This window comes from Frieseomelitta varia, unplaced genomic scaffold (assembly GCF_011392965.1).
Source record: "Frieseomelitta varia isolate USP_RPSP 00005682 unplaced genomic scaffold, Fvar_1.2 scaffold_936, whole genome shotgun sequence".
Classification (NCBI taxonomy): domain Eukaryota; kingdom Metazoa; phylum Arthropoda; class Insecta; order Hymenoptera; family Apidae; genus Frieseomelitta; species Frieseomelitta varia.
This window is the reverse complement of record NW_025110741.1, coordinates 129652-148867: the sequence shown is the minus strand read 5'-3', so window position 1 is coordinate 148867 and position 19216 is coordinate 129652. Positions and strand designations below refer to the sequence as shown.

Sequence of the window (19216 nt, the reverse complement as noted above, 5' to 3'; positions counted from 1 at the left end):
CGTTCGACTCGAAAGTTCGATACTCCCCCTACCTCGCCGGAGGAAAATAAGTTGGTATCCCCCCCCCCCCCAACTGGGTTTTCCTCGGGAACGGGGGAACCCGATATCAAATCGAAGTTTGGACCAATAACAAACGTCTGTTCTCTCCCCCTCGCCCTCCCCCGCCGCCTGTCTGTAATTGATTTTAACTACGTATCCATCCACATGCGCCCACGTAACTTCTGCCTATCGGTTCCCCGACAGAATTTCGAATCACCGATCACCTCGTCTGAAACTTTTCCCTGAGAGAGAGATCACTGTCGAGAGATCCAAGAGACGAGCCGGAGAACTTTTCATTCGAGTTTGCAAATCCTCTTTGCACCGATATGTGTGCATATATATTGTGTATATATATATTCGCCCGAGAGTTTTAAGAATATTATTCGTCCTCCCCATACATCTGCTCTGCTCGTCGCTGATGTATACACCGAGACTCTCAAATCACCCGACCCCCTTCCCCGCGTTTTAATGACGAAAATTGGAGTTTTCGACTTTCCAAGCGTCGTCGACATTTGAACCTTTGTCGCTTTGAACACGGTCGCACGTAGTTGCAGCGAAAGATCGAACCCTGAGACGTCGGAGAAAGTCCGTTAAATGGCAAACCTAACTCTTTCAACGCGTTTCGCCCGATCCTGGATAATCCGATCGCGAATCCAATAACACAGAGCACGCTGATCCGATGATAAGCGACGCAACACACGGTGACCGGCGCAACGATCCGGGTGCCGTTTATCACCGAAATAAACTGCTAAACGTGATACTTCTAATTAAAACGCCGTCGAATAATAGCATTACGATAATTGCGCGGCCGTTAATCGAGCCCCAAATGCAAATCCCAATTTTATTAATTTTGTTTGCCTGGCTCCGCCCAGGGAAGTGGACGTCTAATTTCGAGCTGATTCACGATCGTCGAAAATCTGATCAAACAGCTAAGAAACAATTATGGAAATGGCGGCTGCGTTTCGCCTCGTGTATAGTTGGCCCGAGCCAGGTTGGCAACACAAACGTTGAGACATAGTATAGTTTCTAATTAGTATCAAGAAGCTGAATGTGTATTTTGAAACACGCGGGGATTGCAGCCTCGCAGGGAGGAACGAACAAGGGAGGAACTCGCAATTACACACTTTTAATGGAGGAAACTTTTTAAGAGAGACATCTCGTTAAAACGAAATACCGTGGCAGCCGGGCACCGCCAAGGAACTAATGCGACTAGCCAAAAGAAACTAGACCTAACGCGAAACACGCTCAGTCAGACGCTCGTAAATATTAACTGCCCCCTTCCCCTTTCCTGCCCCCCCCCCCCGTAATTAACGCGGCTGTTTGTTGCTTGGACAACACGTATGCTTCGTCATACTTTATTTATTTGTATTCCAAGGTCCGATCGAAACGGAGGAACTCTTCGAAAGGAACAGAGGAAGACACGCTCGTTCTCCCGCTGAGAATGAAGATAAATTGGACCTTTCTTTTGCCTCGCCTTTAAGAACAAACGCGGCTGAACAAACGCCGAGGAGAAAGATGGAGGAGGAGCCACGAAACTTTGATTATTCGGGTAGATACCGAGGAGGGAAGAAACGGCCGATAAGTTGCGAATTCGCACACGATTTATCCCACTAACGATGATACTTGCTAATACAGAGTTCGGAGAGTTTCCAGGATTTGACTTTCCCAACTTCCCCCCTCCCCATCTCGTAATTTTCTGACAACTGTATAAACATCGGAAATCTTCGGCCGTGTCGTTAGCCGACTCACGGCTAAGTATCTCTCGCCGAGATACACGTTTCCCGGGCTAAATAATCGGCCGGCGCGCTCCCTGGGATTTGTCGAAAAGTCTGATTTATCTTTCTCGCGAGCAGTCGCGATAACGTTTTATTTGATTTAACGAACAGCGACGCGCGGAATTTTATACTGCAGCAGCAAGATCGCGCGTGGCGCCCCCCTCCCTGGATCGATGGGACAACAGAAAAAAGAAATAAAAAAAAAAAAAAGGAAAATGAAAAGAGAGGAAAACATTCGTGACGGCTAAACTTCGTGCATCAACGAATAAACGACGGTAAATTCCAACTTCGCTTGCTTGTTTCACTTCTGACGTGCATTCCGAATAATTTGATAAAGTTCCCGAAGTACAGAATGAACTACCGCGTGCGATATTAAAAGTTCGATAAACTTGATTCAACCTTGTTCCGCAATTAATTGTTACGCGAGCGTCGTAACGAGCGAACCATTTTCGTTTGGCGAAATTACAGGACACGCAATAAACAAGCAAATGAATCGTGAAACGCGTCCGTTGTTGCCAATTAGTTTGTTAAACACACTTTGTCGAGTTTGTTAACAATAAAGTGCTCCCTTCTTTCTCTCTCTTTCTTTGGGTCGTTCGTTTTTTCTTCTTCTTTCTTTTTTTCTTTCTCTCTTTCTTTATGAAAAGATTACAAATTAAGCGCAATTGTGACACAAGTGTGTCTGCTTATGCGTCGATTGTATCACTGACTCGCGTCGCTGATATTATATTCCGAGAGCGAGTGACGCCTCAAAGTGAATCGAATTTATAGCGTGATTTCAATGTGATAAACGAACAGGTCGCCGAAGAAGCGAGTGTCACGCTCTCGTGTCGAACTGCGGCAAGTATCGAGCCGTAAAATGTGCAGACACTGCTGCCCGTTTTTGTATTTTCATGCTGAATGAACATATAGAGAGAGAGAGAGAGAGAGAGAGAGAGAGAGAGAGAGAGAGAGAGACGTTCGACCTACTTGCATCACTCGCTCTGCGATCATCTTTCTATCAAGCGACTTCAATTACATCGAATTATATAAAAATTGTCGCTCATTGAAAATAATACACACGCCGTTGTTTGTAAGAAAATTTCATCTTTGAACGATTATTCTCCCACTCGTTCTTTTCTGTACGCGCCGCGAACGTGACACGCCACTTTTGACAGGTACGGATACGAATCTCAATAGACTGTAATATTTCACGGAAGACGTGGCGTTTTCGAAATTTATCGCCGAATCGATCGGACAAACCGAGTTGAACGCGAGTAACAGTACGGTGTATCGGTGAGAATCAAAGTGATTCGAACTAGCAACTACCTTGCTAAATTTTACCTAATTCCTCGATGATTCGTTAATTTCTCAATGCATCGATTTTAAGTCAATCAATGGTATTGAAGCTATCGCCAAAATGATTAAACAACCAAAGTTAGTTATTACCGGCCGGGAACTTGTTACGCGAGTGCTAGTTACGCATTACAACGGCGCGTAATGTTATTATCTGGTAACTGCGGTAACGTTGTTATGCATTTTGCTCAGCCTCGGTAATCGTAATTCTTCGTGAACCTGACATATTTCGGTCGCGTTTCTACACCGTTTTCATTAAGACAAGTTTCCTCTTTTTTTCTCGAATTATCCCCTTATTATAAGAAACTGTAAGACGAGACCACCGAGGAACGAGGAACTAGCTAGAATACCGAGAAAGAAAGAGCCAAGAGCGATTCTCTTTTACGAAAGAAAGAGGGAGAAAATGAGAAAAGAAGAGCGAAAACTATCGGACAATCCCGCCCCCTCCCCCTCCTCCTCTCCATCGCTCTGAGTGGAAATTCGCTGCTTACACGATTTAGTAAAATTTTTACCAGGGGAGGGGCAAATTTCAAATGCAGCCGCGGAAAATTCTTCACCAACTACGGTCCCCTCGCATTCGCCCGTTCTCCACGATCGACTAAATAGATTTAAATACTTTGAAAGTTGTCGCGAATGCGAGAAGCTAATCGACCGTGAGAATTAAGTATTCCTCTCTATAATAGAGGACGGTCCGGCGGGAATGGAGGAGAAGCGCAAAAGACAGAGAGAGAGAGAGAGAGAGGGAGAAGGAGAGCCGGCTGGCTGACATTCCCGTTGCCCAGAAATGTGTCTACAACGTGCAATGGCCACCGGTACAACATACCGTACCAGCTGCGGTCATTTTCAGCACGCTAGGTTAGCCAGGAATGTTAATAGAAAATACTCCGGTGTCTCCGGACCTTTAATTATGAGCCGCGAACGAAGACGGTCCAACGAAGAAGCCTACGATCTGCGTAAACTATTCTTCGGAACCTTCCGCGAGAGAACCCGGAAGACGAGTGAAGAAACCGAGAGAAAGAGGAAAAGTAACTCGCATTCTTGCGAGCGTCGAGCCTCGTGACGCTGAAAGCCTCGTAAACGTTTAAACTGGCGATTAAAATGCATCGCGTAAAATCGAGTAGAACCCCCCTACATCGTCTGGTTATTTCAGCCTCTCTCGAGTTGCCGCCGCCACCCACGCAATCATGCTATCACTCTGGCAGGGATTTGATGAACAGTACGCGCCGTTTAAATAACTGATGATACGGTTAAGGAAAAGGAATGGAGATAAATGTTGCCGCAGCTCGGCGGGATTTCAACGAGGTAGTTAAGATTAGAAGAGGAGAGGGGAGAGCAATGTTTGCGGCTGTTCCGAGTTGGAACATTGAGAAATGATCGACCGCTTTCCCGGATTTTGCGCCGATTTAGAATTGGAAATATAGCACTCGATAAATAACAGCGATACGTCCCCCCTCCTCCCTCCCTCCCCCCCGAGTGTGACGTTGGAAATTAGGTATTACCAACGATTACCTCGGATGAAATCAGAGCACACTGACAGAGTGACCCTGTTTTCGCGTGCCATTTCTGTGCGGCCAACTCCAATTGGAAATTGGAGCGTAATTAGAAATGAAACGATTGAGAAAGACAATTCTTCTTTCGCGCGATCCGATATCGGTAATCTCCGATATTATGAAAATTTAATGGAACGATTAAACGCGACGATCTGTAGCCATTTCCTACTTCTCTTTCTTCCTTCCTTTTTTCTGTTTTCTTTTTTTTATTCATTCACGTTTCCCGATATAATACAATCGACGATTAAACATCGATGTTGTATCTCCGGCGGATGTTCTCTCCTTTTTCTTTTCCACGCAGCTGTGTACGTGCACAGCTTCTTTGCGTGATGGAAACGAATCTTCTCCGCGTCGTTCGCAGAGAACAAGTTTTGCACTCGAGCGTTTCCGTGCGACGAAAGTTGCATCGTAAAAATTTTCCGCCGCTGGGTGGGGGTGGGGGGGGGGGATGAAATGTAGAACGATTCGATACGACACGATACACGAAGAAATCCGCGTAATCTTTAAATGTAACAGGGTACGTAGCACGGCCAGATGAAAACATCCGCGAATCTGTATGCGCGGATTAACGACACACGCGTCGTAAATTCTTCTTGGCTTTCGCGTTAATGCTCCGCGCCAAGTAATACGTTTCATGCACTTGCAACTTTTACTGCCGAAAGTATCGTTTGAAAACGTTCGCAAGCGAGCAAATAATTTTTACGCGACAACAACGAACACGCGCGAAACGCTGATCGCTCGAGTAGTTTTCTGTCGCGGAAATAAAACCGTGAAATTAACGTTTCTGAAAGTTGAACGTTAATTTTCTTTTCCTTTTTGTTTTTTCTTTCCTCTCGTTCTACCGACAGTTTCAAAGTACGCGCGTTCTATCTCGGCCACGGGGGAATCATTAATAACGACGCTCAACAATTTCGATCATCGGCGCTCGTAATAATCTTGTTCCCGTTTAATGCTGCGTCAAAACGATCATCATAAGGGGATTAAAATTTTACGTGCATACTCATAATTCACATTTCGCATCGGGGAATTTATTGCTTCGCTGTTGAAAATCTTCGATGTCCAATTAAATGCGCGATATATGAAAAGCGTACTTTTCAGTTAATCCATCATCGTCACCGCAACCGGTTAAAAATTAATACCGACCCGGAATACCCGGCGCAATTAAGTTGACGCCAAATCGTATTAACAGAAATAATTTCCATTTACGGGCACAAATGGAAATTTTATACTGAAAACGCAGAGATCGACGCGCTCGGAATTCCCCCTCCCCCAATGTCGCTAATGCAAAATTTCTAAGTCCGGTGACAATTTAAAAAAATTAAAAAAAAAAAAAAAAAAAAAAAACGGAGAAAAGAAAAGAAAAGAAAATGGTAGAAATCGTGAAATGGCTAAAGATTTCGATTTGCAGAGAGACACGTTCAGAAGTCGGGGGGAGGGGGAGAGGCGAACTTGATCGCTCGAATTGCCTGAAGATCGTACGTCATCGGCAAACAATAGTTACGACCCCCGGGGAGCGCGACGCTGGACGTAATATCATCTTGATCCCTACAATCACTGACAAAAACACGCGAGCTATACAGACACACATACACACACGGCCGTTGCAATTTCCCTACGTTTCTTCTTCGTATTTCTCTTCTTTTAGTATTGACCTATCTCGCGCCGGGAATTTTCCTCGATTATCCTCGACTTTTGCCCACCGTTGTGTTATGCGGGATATGTCGGTAATGTCGCTCGTAACTTGGAAATGGTAAGAGGGCTCCAGAGCCCTATTTTTCGTGGTGCCAGGAACTCCGTTGGGTTTTGGGATCATTCTCTCTTTCTCTTCCCCAATCTCTCTTTATCCTCATCTCCTGCTTCTCTCTATCTCTCCCCTATCACCCTCCTCCGCCACCTCGCCAACTTTTCTATATTTTCTTCCATCTTTATTTCTTTGCGTACACGCTTCTCCCTACGTGCCACGTTCGCTCCGTTTCACCGTGTTTATTTCCTTTACTTCCTGTTTTTAGCCCCTCGCTAGAAGAGGCAGAGAGTTCTACGCATCTGACGTCTGCATATTTCTCTTTGCAGCCGATGTACTTGCACACGCGTTCGTTCGCGTCTTTGACACCTCGAATTGTCGAATCGATGAAATAATGACGGGGGATTTCCAAAAAGGACGCAACCTCCACGCCTAAACTTCGCAATAAACCGACAGTTACCAACCGGGGGGAAGGTTGGATGCTCGCGCATCGCCAAACAAACGCGTACAAACGTGTACAAACGCGCGCGCATAATTTAATCGTACACGGAAGCATGTAAGTTGCTGTATAAATATTTAACACCGAATATGCATATATATTCTCCGTTTATCCGTTTCTCTCTCTCTCTCTCTCTCTCTCTCTCTCTCTGTTTCTCTCTCTGCAGATATTACGAGTAAACGGCACACGCGATACACGCGAAATAGCATCAATGACACATCATTATTCGCGAAATGAAACGAAATTATGTAGGAACGGCGGATATTTGCATTGCGCGGCGGCGTGCGCATACAAAGCAATACAATGGATCATTTCAATCCAAACGTATCGCTTTTTGCAGCCGTGGGCGTCGAAACGAGAAACACCATTTGGCAATTTTGCTGCCGAGCTAGTCCTGAAAGATGACTACGTACCGCGCTGCTTTCAGGTTTATCCAAGCACGGGCTTTCACGGCGAGCTTTTTTCAAAGTAAACCACGCTAACACGTACGATTTCAGAGTAAGAGAGCCCGTCTCCCCCTCCTCCCCCCGCCCCCTTGCAGATCGAAAAGTCGCGATGCGCAACCGGGCCGGACAAACAGACTTACAACGATCGAAGCACGAAAAGCTCTCGTAATAGCTTTTCAGGCGATTTTCGAAAGGAAAGAAGAGAGGGGGGAGGAAAAAAAAGGAGAGAAAATATTTTGGACAAGTACGGCAACAGCGAGTAAAACTTTCCTGAAATTATACTCGATATCGCGAGTTTATAGACTCAAACGGCGCGTGAATAACATTTATTTGCAAGCTTATTTATTCTACCTTGATAATTAATGATTCTCCCCAGCCCCTCCACGCCCCTCCCGCCTGTAATAAATTGATGCCCGGGCGAAATATAAAATCAATAAGTCGACGATGATGACAAAGGACTCATTAATTAATTTCAGTTTGATTAATACTAATATGCCCTCCCTCCCGACCTTCTACGAATAAAATGTATCCTACGATTGCTAGATAAAACTAATTAACAGCCGCGACAACGATCGGGGACAATATCAATTAAATTAGACTGTTTTGAGAAAATCTATTAAAACAGAGATCCACTAAACTAAACTAAACGAAACTGAATGTCCGTCGACGTTAAAATATACATGCACCATCGCTCGTGATTCACCGTGATAAACACAATTACACTTGGCAAGAGAAAATCAAAGTATTCTCTCCCCGTTTCCCCCCCTATCGAGCTTGTAACGCGTAAAATAGAAGTTCTGCTAATGATAAAACCGATACACAGCTAGTGCTTCCGCACGCATATAGTTAATGAACATCATAAAGTCGCTGCACACTATCGAACTATAGTGTGTAATTAGTAAATGGACGTGAGTCGCGTAACAGATCTTTCATAAATCGGCCGGGTAATCGTGCGACACGGTAATTACGAACGTACACATATTCAAGCACGGAATGCTTAATCGCTTCGATGTTTGCAACATTGAGCATTTTAAGAAGTTTCGCCGCTCGATCATTATTTTGCAAATGTGATATTTGATACTTTCGCGATACGATAGAGTCGATGAATCGGGAAATAATTGCGCGGAATATTAAAAGTTGCGCGAAAGGGTTTTACCTTTAGAAAAAAAAAAAAAAAAAAGGAAAAGAAACTGCGGACACGAAGCAAATGTCATTTTTTTTTTTTAAAGGAATACGCGCGTTTGGAAGATACGCCACCGTACACAAGTACGATCGCTTTGTTTATTCGCGCGTGGACAAATAAACGACAATTTTTGCAAACTTATTGGCCTAAATACTTTGACGCCTAGCTCTTCTAGGAGAGAAAAGAGACGAAATTCTAATGGTAGAATTCGAATAGTTTCGTACCGAGGGTATCCTGTGTTGGTTCGATGCAATTTCGCCGATTGCAACAATAGTTATCGATATTTTGAACGCAATGTCTCGAACAATCGAGATCAAAACGGGGAAGCACTTCTCGTTACTGCGTAAACACGCTTTGTGTGTGTAGAATTTGCTGCATCGATTGTTCGACGGCAGTGTCAACTTTGAAATACTAATACTTACTCCCCCTCCCAGTCCAATAAATGACTCGATCGAAGCGATTGTTCATCCGTTCCTAATGAATTTAATTTGCAGACGAAGAACTTCCAACGTGGAATAGACAACAGCCCGACAGCTTTCAAATTGCACCGGCGAACCCGGCGCTCTATGAAAATTGAAATTCGACGTGTTCTCCGACGTGTATAAAATATAAAACGGAATATAAAAACGCGGCAACGCGTCTAATAAAGAAAAAAAAAAAAAAAAAAAAAAAATTTAAATTATTCTCTCGGAAAAAATTCTCTCGGAACGGAAGGAAACATATCCGACAACGTATTTTCTTTCAATCCGATGCGATCTCGATCGGTATATCTGAGAGAGAAAACGAGACTTTGAAACACCAAAATTTTTTCAGAAATACCTCCGATACCGCTTTACGATTTACAATGCCGATCTGGTTGCAGCAACTGGTTATTCGAAACAAACATGGAATTTGGAAATTGCCGAATTTGTTCTGAGAATATACGCTCCTCGAATACACGTTCCTTGACAGCTTGCTAATTAAATTAGCTAATGCAAATCCCTCCACGAGGCGAGAATAACGTTCGCCTAATTTACGAGATATTTGTTCAAGGAATTACAGCAATCGATGAAGCAAAGATAACGGCAAGTGCTTCGTTACGTTCGCGCGTGTTATCGTCGCTAATCCAACGAGTGCGCGTTAACACACTTTCTAATCGTAATTTCGACTCCGATTAATGAAGCTTCAGCTGATCGCTGGAAAAGACTGTACCTTAGGTATTCTCGGGTCGGATCACACGAGCCGAACATCGAAAAGGTGTTAACACTCGCTGTCCGTCGGGCAATCGCAAGTAACGCTTGGACTTTTCTTTTTTTCTTTTATCAACTTACCTTCCCCTCGGACGAACTGGATATCGAAGAAGACCGGAGAGAGAGGAGTCGTAGGCTTGCCAGCTTGCACTTTTCCTCGCCCCTTTTCACACTTACATACGTGTCACGTCACTTTTCTCCACGTTCGTTTCGCTGCTACCCGCTGGCTCCTGCCCCGTGTCCCCGGCTACGACTGAATGAAACAGAAAATGTCGACTGTTTACAAGCCAATACCTTCCACTATCGATTCGACGCGAATCTCGGAATCGAGCATGATATTTAGAAACGCAGTTCTTGCGAGGGGGGCTACGTATGTAAATACACGCGGAAATATAACGAGTCTGTTTTCGTTGTTTTTCTCGTCTTTTGCGCTGTTGTACACACACACGCACACTCATATATAGGAATATTTATACTAGTCCCCGTATGTCTAATTTCGTCTCTACGGAATTTTTCATCCAGAAACAATTTCGAGCATTTGTCTAAATTTTAATTAAATTAATTACGTATGTGTATTCGATGCTGCGTGTGTACGTACGAATGAACAACTAAAGGGATAAACGACGTATTAGGATAATATAGATCAAATGTGTTGAAAACCGATTCAGTCTGTTGGACGTACATACGTGCATGCATATACGTATGTGCAACAGTATTACATTTCATGCCATACACGAGGCTCGTATATCTCTCCTTGAGGGGAATATATGTAGAATATTTGTTATAGATTAATAAGTGATTAATCTAATGTGTTTCCGCAATGGATGCATAAATTTTGTAAGTACTATTCAGCTTAATATATTCGCGTATGGTTATCGGTATCGACGGTTTCCGTTCCGTTATTAAGCTAATTTAAAATAAAGGATAATCTACGATGCGCATAATGTAAAAGGATTGTTACGTTACGTCTTGATACTTTTTCCTCCGTCGTCGTATTATAAATTCAAGAGAGAGAAAGAGAAAATATGATCGATGATAATCCACTTCATTTCAACGGTCCTTGCCCCATGTAATCATTAAATTCGTTTCCACCGTTCGTTCAGACTCCTCCGCGCGCCTTCTCCCTCTCTCCCTCTCCCTCTCTCTCTCTCTCTCTCTTTTAACAATTTATATTATTCGCCTGAATTTATAAACGATTAAGACGACGTCGATAGCATTAATAATTCATTGCTCCTTACTACTCTAATAAGTAACTTCCTCGCGGAATTGCTTGCAGTAATTTCTTAAGATTAATTAGAATCAGGCAGCCTCATAAAAAATTGATAAGGAGAGATGTAGGAGATAAGAAAATAAAGAACCGAGGCTACAAAATTCCTTTGCCCCGGCCGATAACTTGTAAGTTATGATTGAGAGTGGAAACCCCTTCGTTACGAACTTGCACAGTAGATATCATTTAGAAACTTTCTCACCTCCTGTCTATTTAGAGTCTGGACTCTGTTGCAGGATGAAATTCAAGCGATCCAATCTCCGCGAAACTTGACGCACAATTTATTAAGAAAAAAAAAAAAAAAAATAATAAAGAAACCGTGACAAAACCGCTCTTGTCGTTCGGATTTGCATGCAAAAATTCGCTAGAATTTCACGTTTGATTCTGCGATTAATAGCGGCGGTCGAGAGTGGAGAAGAAGAAACGAAAATTTAAATCATCGCCGCGGGAATGGAATTTTGCTCGAAAGAAATTTGTCGTTACGGAAATTAAATAAAAGTTCTCGTTGTATCGATACATCTGGCGACGTTTGAATCACAAAAATAACAAACAACAGTACAGTTCGTTGCATCAATAAATTATAGCTTGTATTTTTTCAAAGTGTATCGTTAATTACTGTCCACCCGAGTGTGCCACTAATTACAAAACATCCACCATACGACGACCAATGAAGTAAATCGAATCGACGAATAAAATTAATCAAACTAATTGCCAGATTCTTATTTGAGAATACTTTGAAGTAACATCGTCGATCTCGACATCTTCAATGTTCCTTTTGCACAAACAACCATAGGTACTCTTTAAATATTTGATTCGGCGACCAAGGAAATGAACAAAAAATTAAATTACCACACACATACGCGCGCGCGCACACGCAAACACGATAGACAAGTTTCATCAGCGTGTGTTCTTCGTACTTTTCAAATATTTCATTGGCGGAGCGGGCTTCATTCCGGCATGCTCATGGAAAATTAAAAAAATGCACCGCACACAGAGGCTACGCGAAAATTAAATGTTTGAATGCGCAGACCGACAGGACTGCAATCAAGGAACAGGCGATAGAGAAACGTCGAAGAAACCGTGAAATCACTTTCATTGACGCACGTACGTGCATGCACGTGTCACCGTGACTCGCAATTACTTTCGCCATTAATTCTTTCCGAATCGACAGTTTCACGATTTCGCGCGAAGAAAATCCATCCATCTCGAATCTTCCACCCGAGTTTCCCCGCATTGATATGCGGGGAAATGTTCGATATTTCCCAGTATTATTTACCGCGAATTCAGTATTCGCGTGTACGAATAAAATTTATTTCGATATCCTCCCCATCTCCCACCTCCTCCGCCTCGTCGCTCCTGGGTACGAATTTTCCTAACGAAATTTCCATTCATCGAAATCACGGGCGATATTTCTTTTCGTCGCGTGTGCCGCGAGAAAGTTACGACGATTTATTATCCACTGGTACAACAACGCGTTGTTATCATGATAACAGGCGTTAGACAATGGATCGCCGCCGGCGGTTTTTTTTACCGAGTTCGAGTGTCTTTCTTTCGTTACACGTTACAGATCCGCGTTAAATATCAACCGGACGACATCGAAGAACGAAGAGAACGTACGAATCGCGGGACGATATTTATTAGCGTTGCAGAATCGGTTAATAAGGTTCCGGAAGTCGCGAGAATGTGCCTTGTTTGGCACAATTAATATACAGGCCACGTACTAATTTAAATATCATTTGCACGAGACACACACACACACACACACACACACACACACATATACACATATAGACAAAAGTGCTCGCGGTCATTAGCGTTCAAAGAATTTAATTACAATTGTTCGAGCCGAGCAATTGTACGCCGCACTGCCTGTGTGTGGAAATTAATCCGACACTCGGCTTGTACCGGTTGTAACGATCACGCATTAACTGGACGCCGAGTTTTTTTTTTTTTTTTTTTTAAAGGAACGCGGCGGGCCGCAATTCGCGAAGATTTCCAACGCGCGGAGATCCCGACCGCGAGAGTCTATTATTTTAATCGCACGTCGCTCCGGAACAATGTACCGGCGTGCACGGACGAACGAACAGAAGTGGAATCGAAATATTTCAGAAATTAAAGCGACCGGTTTCACGCCGGAGTTTCACGATTAAAAATATTTTACACCTAAACAGAGACGCGGCGTTCCGCGCTGTGAAACGCGGATGGAAATAAGGAGAACGGAAATCGAAACGTTTGGCGATAAACAACAGAGAGAAAGATTCTTTTGGCCGTTTACGCTCCGCTGGCGCCACTTTGACCATGTGCATTGATAACGTGTAAATTATTTCTACCGATACGACGATGAGACATATTTATACGCGTATAAATATAAATTTAATTCTTAACTTAATTTTAAGCCAGAATCCTGGAAAGGGAAACTTACAAGACGCAGAAACGACACGAAAAATTCTGAGCAAAGTCTGAGTTGAATGCTGATCGGTGTTAATGAATGCGGATGTGAAATGTGCGGACTGAAATTACTCACCGAACAATGATAGCCGACAAATATCGAGTTGAATGTCAAAGCAGGCGACTCATCCAGCGACGCAGAACACACAGAGAGAGAAAGAGAGAGAGAGAGAGAGAGAGAGAGAGGGAGGGAGAGAGAGAGGGAGAAAGAGAGAGAAAGACTCGTGACTCGAGAGGGCGACGAGAAATAAAAGAGAAAAATCAAAAAGGGGTCCAACGAGCAGGCTCGAGCTCTCTGTTTTTCCCCCTTTGGCTCTTTTCCTTCTCGGGCTCGGTTTCACTCGCACGCAGTCAGCGGTGCCAAGTCAGCACTAGCTGGCACACACACAGGTGCGAAAAAAAAAAAGAAAAGGAACAGGGGTGAAACAGAGGGAAAGAGCGAAATAACCGAGATCGAAAGAGGATCCAGATGGTTAGCGAATCGTTAGCGATGCCTTAGCGATTCGAAGCGGTGGAGGGGAACATCTGCCAAGGGAGAAACGGCCCCTATGTGAAAACACTCTTTCGTCGTGTGTGTCGACTAATCACGCTCGTGGTAATTCGACCAGCGTCCTCGTGGCACTCTGCGACGTATCGCGATTAATCGCGATGCTCGTGTAATTGCCACACGGAGATCTTGCCTTTTCTGCCCGAATATGTCTCTCGAGGGACGCCCGGCCACCCCTCTTCGCACAAACGTCTACTCTCGAAAGATCAAATTCTCCAAAAATAGTTGTCGGTTGCTCTTTTTCTTTTTCTTTTCCTTTTTTTCTCCCCCCTTTGTTCTTTCGAGGAATCTATTCGTTACGTACGTTTTCGTTTATTATCGGATTCGTAACGACTCTCGAGGGGATATCTATCCTGCAAAGACTTTGACGGTGAACGTCGGTCCCTCGTTATGTGCGGTATTCACGTATGAACGAAGAATCGGCGCAAGTCACTGCGGTGCGAGGACGTCGCGACGACTGGCGGACGCAGACTGACTCGAACGCCGTCGTCCCTCGGTTTTCACGGCGCGCCGCGACGCTCAACGTCCCGACGCCGCTCGTCGAGGGCGCTCACGGTCGTTCGTGCCGTTTCGTTTGCGTGGCTTTCCACCCCTCGCCTTTTCTTGCGATTCTTCGACGCCCACGGTCTGTCCACCACCCGCGACGTACGATGTCGAGATGCCTCGGTCTCTCCCCTCCTCTCTCTTTCTCTCTCCCTCTCGTTCCCCTAGCAGGGACGCGTGCTCTCCTCTCTATGGTGTCTTCCGCAAGGGGGGTGGAGAATGAAACGGGAGAAGAAGGAGGCGAAAATAGGGTAGAAAAATGAACAAAGACGAATGCAACAGTTGTGAATCTCCTGGCATGCTACGTAGCCAGCAACATCCTAAGGAAAGTTCCTTTTTTTTTCTCTCGCTCTCTTTCTTTCTTTCTTTTTTTTCTTCATGCCCGACTTTGCAACGTCGATTGCCGTTTCAACGTTTCTGCGTCGCGGAGTAAGAACGGAAGGTATCTCGGGTGTGACCGAGGCGTTTCTTTCACGCGTTCTTTCCTTCTTTCGCCTACAACATTTCTTTTCTTTTCTTTTCCTTTTTTTTTTGTTTTCAAAAACTTCAACGCTTTGTCGCTTTGTCGAATATTCTGTAACACGGTTAGATAGTTCGTGCAACTGATGTCGTCTCTTTCGTTTCTTTCGACTTGGCAAGTGGAACAAGACTGCATCTGATAAATGAGAAAAGTATGGGAAATATAATTAAGAGGATGTGGAAATCGTATTGAACGTGTCAAGTGTCGAGTGATGCCGAATGTTTTACCCAGGCCTTTTATTGCCTCTTCCATAATTCCTCTGGCTGTCGAACAGCGCGGCTAACCGAATGGAAAACAACTGTTTCGTCGATAATGTCAGTATCAAATGCGGCGTGCATGTACGAGGACATTGACGTCGCGTGGCAATACACGTCCTTGGCCACAAGCCGCTTACAAAGGGACGAAAGACAAAGTGACAACGAAAGAGAGCGTTTGATTTTCAAGCGTTGTTACGTACAACGCAAATGATGGGGAAAAATGGACAAAAGATGGACGTCTACGTTTGTACATGCGTAAAGGGAAGGGGGCGCAGATTTCCCTTTAAATATGGTTGGAAACACCATGCCGGCGGTGCCAACTTCTTCAGTCGAGTCGTCGTTCGCAAGCAAATGCAGTTTTCTCTTGTTCAAACGTGTTTTCGTTGCCACACGGCGAAGCTCGAAATGAAATTGACGAATGTGAAAGGGCGAGACGGAGAACAGCGAATAGTAATATATCCATCTTCTCGTACACGCGCACCGTGACGCAACGCAAAATAACAAATTATTAAATAATGCATCAGGCTTTATTTAAATCCGTGCTTTCGCTACCCCCAGAGACGCATTCGCGATTAATGAATATCAACAGCCGTTATTAAATATTTATGACGACGCGGTAACACCGTATACTATTTTCCAATCGCATTAACATTCCACCGGATTCCGCAACGACGGAGAATTTATCCCGATAGAAAACGATTTACAAATTGCATTATACATGCCTCTCGCTCACACGGCTGTGTTTCGTCGATTGTATAGATATCGTTGTCCGTTGTGCTTAGATCATTACGCGTTCGAGACCCCAATTCCCTTGTTGCTACGTTTTAAAAGCGTTTATCGATTCGTATCCACAAAAATTTCATTAGAGCAAAAAATAATTAACGCAAAAACCTAGATTTGAATTTTGCCGATTGATTTTAGTTTCTCTCTTTTATTGAATCGAAAGTAATTGCGTCCTCTTTTTTCCCCTCCTAATAGATGTATCTTAAAATGTAACCAACTTCATTTCATTTTCATCATAAATTGTATTCATTCTGTAATCTGATATCTGATTGTTTCAAGCTGTAGTTTCAGAAAAATAATAAATGCACGATCTCGTCAACGACTGTTTGCTTAGCGTCGATTTCAAGAGATGGAAACTCAAAAAGGAACATTTATTTCCTTTTGGAAAGGAAGAAAATGCCGTGGAAAATATTATCTGATGTATGTATGTATGTGTGAATAGGCCAGCCTTCAAACTACGGCAGTGATATCAAAAGTCGGAAAAAAATAACTTTTCCCGAACTTTTCTGGAAAACACAAAGTTGCCTGAAGTAACAATGTCCCTTGTGAAAAAATTCGTCGTTCGTTTGCAGTTACTGTTCTCTCTCGAATACTACCGTCGTGGATACTTCGATGAATCGTGTCCATAATAACGCAAAATCTTGCTTCGACGCGTTGTTATCGATGTCGCTCGGCGCGATTCTCGAGACGATATCGGGTAAGTAAAAAAGAGCGTCGGTGCTCGGGGTAGAGAGTTGCACGGATGCAACAGTTGCTAGCCTCTGACGCCTCTCGCGTCGCGTCGGTTTCCTCGGCGTCGTTGCATGTCATCGTGATGCGTCGTCACTGTAACCGAGGACTGTGACGGAGCACGTAAACGCGCGGGTAGCGCAAGCTCCGCGTCAGGATGCAGGGTGGCGTCGCGTCGGTGCGGCTGTCCACGGCTTTATGCTCCTCCTGGGAATTTCTCTCTCACACCAGCCAACCGCTCAGACATTCACCCGAGCTCCCGTGCCAGCTTCCGCGCGAACCAACCCTCCCAGCCAACGTTATACACACGCGTTGGAACGCCGCTGAACGTCCAGCGGCGCACAAAGGCACGGCGAGACACGCTGGATAGGAAAGTTCTACGCGATAATTATTATTATTGTTACCGGATACGTGTACACTCGTGTTGGACGCGCGTACACGCGTCTTCACGCTATTCTCCCCTCATCCAGATTAACGACGCGAGAACACGGGACTCGAGAATAGTGTCTCGCGAGAGTACCAATACCGAACACTTGCGAAATAATCGAGAATACCGGCCGTTGTCTTCGCCTGTGTAATTAACGATTACGTTACGTTACGATGCGACAAACTTTTTTTTTTTTTTTTTTTTTAAGGAAATCGATGGATTGAAGAAGTGAATGAAAATTTCAGTCAGTCATCAAGTTGATGATGCTCTTGTTAACCCTTGGCGCTGGCAACTGGTTCGCGGACCATAACGAGCGACCAAATCGTGTACTACAAATAATTCGCCCCTTTCTTTTTGACCTCGGTATGATATCACTGGATAGAAATTACTATTGTAAGAAGTAATAAATTTATTATTGTGCCTGAGTTTATTTAATTATTTACTTAATTATTTAACAATATTTACTTAATATTTGTTTAGTTATTTAATTAATTATTTAATAATATTTACTTAGTTCTTTTTTAATTATTCACTTAACCATTTGATTATACTTAAAAATGAGAAAATATTGCAATTTTGGGATAAAAGATTCTCTCGAGATTAAATTGCCACTTTATCACAATCTCACTCGAATACGAAACTAATTGTAAGGGAAATGATGAAATCTGAGAATTTTATATAGATATATATACATAGATGTATATCGCACGATTCTTCCTGTCACTGGAGGTCTAACCCACATGTACCAGACAGACGAAATCTACAGCCGAATTATCTAAAAACAAATAACTCGGTAAAACTCGGAGCAACGTCCTCCGGCTCCCGGGAGTGCGATTTGTAAATGAGCCGTGCTCGTTAATGCGGCGCAATACATTGAGCGGGGAACGCGAATTGCACCTGCGGGCACGCGATGCGACTCGACAAAGAAGAGTCAGTTAGACGCACGCGTAGGAATGAACAATGAAAAGGGGTACGACACAGGGGGTAGGTTCTCGAACTTGGCGCAATCAACTGATCGTACGAAAGCTGCTTACATCGGCGCGAAACCGATCGATATGTACATACATACATACATACATACATACATACATATATCGAAGAGCCAAAACCAGCGTGTAACAGTAATGAATGCCTTTGTTCCATCGAGCAGCCTCTCTCGAAGAATTAGAAGGCTGGCTCTGCTTGGCTCGACTTACAGTTTAGCAAACAAACGACTGTTTATATCCTATTACCGGGGAAACTCTCTCACAGTTATTACACCCCTTTCCTGCAATTATTTTCTTGGCTGGATTTACCTATACAGTCTGACGTACATTTGATGCTCTCCGTGGAACGTAACTTTCCAGTAGAGTATCACGGCCTATTGTTCGTTTGTTCCCGCGAACTTGAGTTCCACGAAATAAAAATTTTTCTTCTACACAGGTTTGAAGTCGCATCAAAATCATTGGTGACTAGACACTTGTATTTTGTGGTGTAGATTTATGTCCACTTACTGGAGTGTTCTCTTCTGATGGTTTTGGAAAGTCGAGGAATAAATCCTGTGAAATCACTCAAAGCTGGCGCGTAGAGTGTGTCAGATTTTTGTCAGACTATTTTCTATTAAAGAAGGAAGGATCAGTTTTCTTCATTAGGTTAGCTTAGGTTCCATGACTTATTTTAATCGAGTACAAATCTTTTTAGTATAATTGTACTAGCAGAGTATAATTAATTCCAGTGTAACTCTTTCTTTTTTGATTAGTCTGCTAAAAGAAATTTCTTGGCAAAATTTCGTTGCGGAATTTAAAATTTCGTTCAGCCTGGATTTTCTTAAAAACTAAAGTCCGAACTGAACGAATCAAACAGTCGCCTTGAACCGAGATATCTCTAAAGCTGGCAAATTATAGAATACTTAAAATACC

At 43.6% G+C, this 19216-nt stretch overlaps 1 long non-coding RNA gene across 2 annotated transcripts in view; it reads right to left on the bottom strand.

Moving 5' to 3' along the window:
* Window positions 1–14519, bottom strand: part of LOC122537855 — an 89686-nt gene extending 75167 nt beyond the window's left edge. For both annotated transcript variants that reach the window (XR_006308707.1, XR_006308708.1), the window contains exons 1-2: window positions 13589–14519; window positions 9879–10050 (exon numbers count right to left, since the gene is read on the bottom strand). This is a non-coding gene — a long non-coding RNA (uncharacterized LOC122537855). The remainder of the gene's footprint in view (window positions 1–9878; window positions 10051–13588) is intronic.
* Between the last annotated feature and the right edge of the window lie 4697 nt (window positions 14520–19216).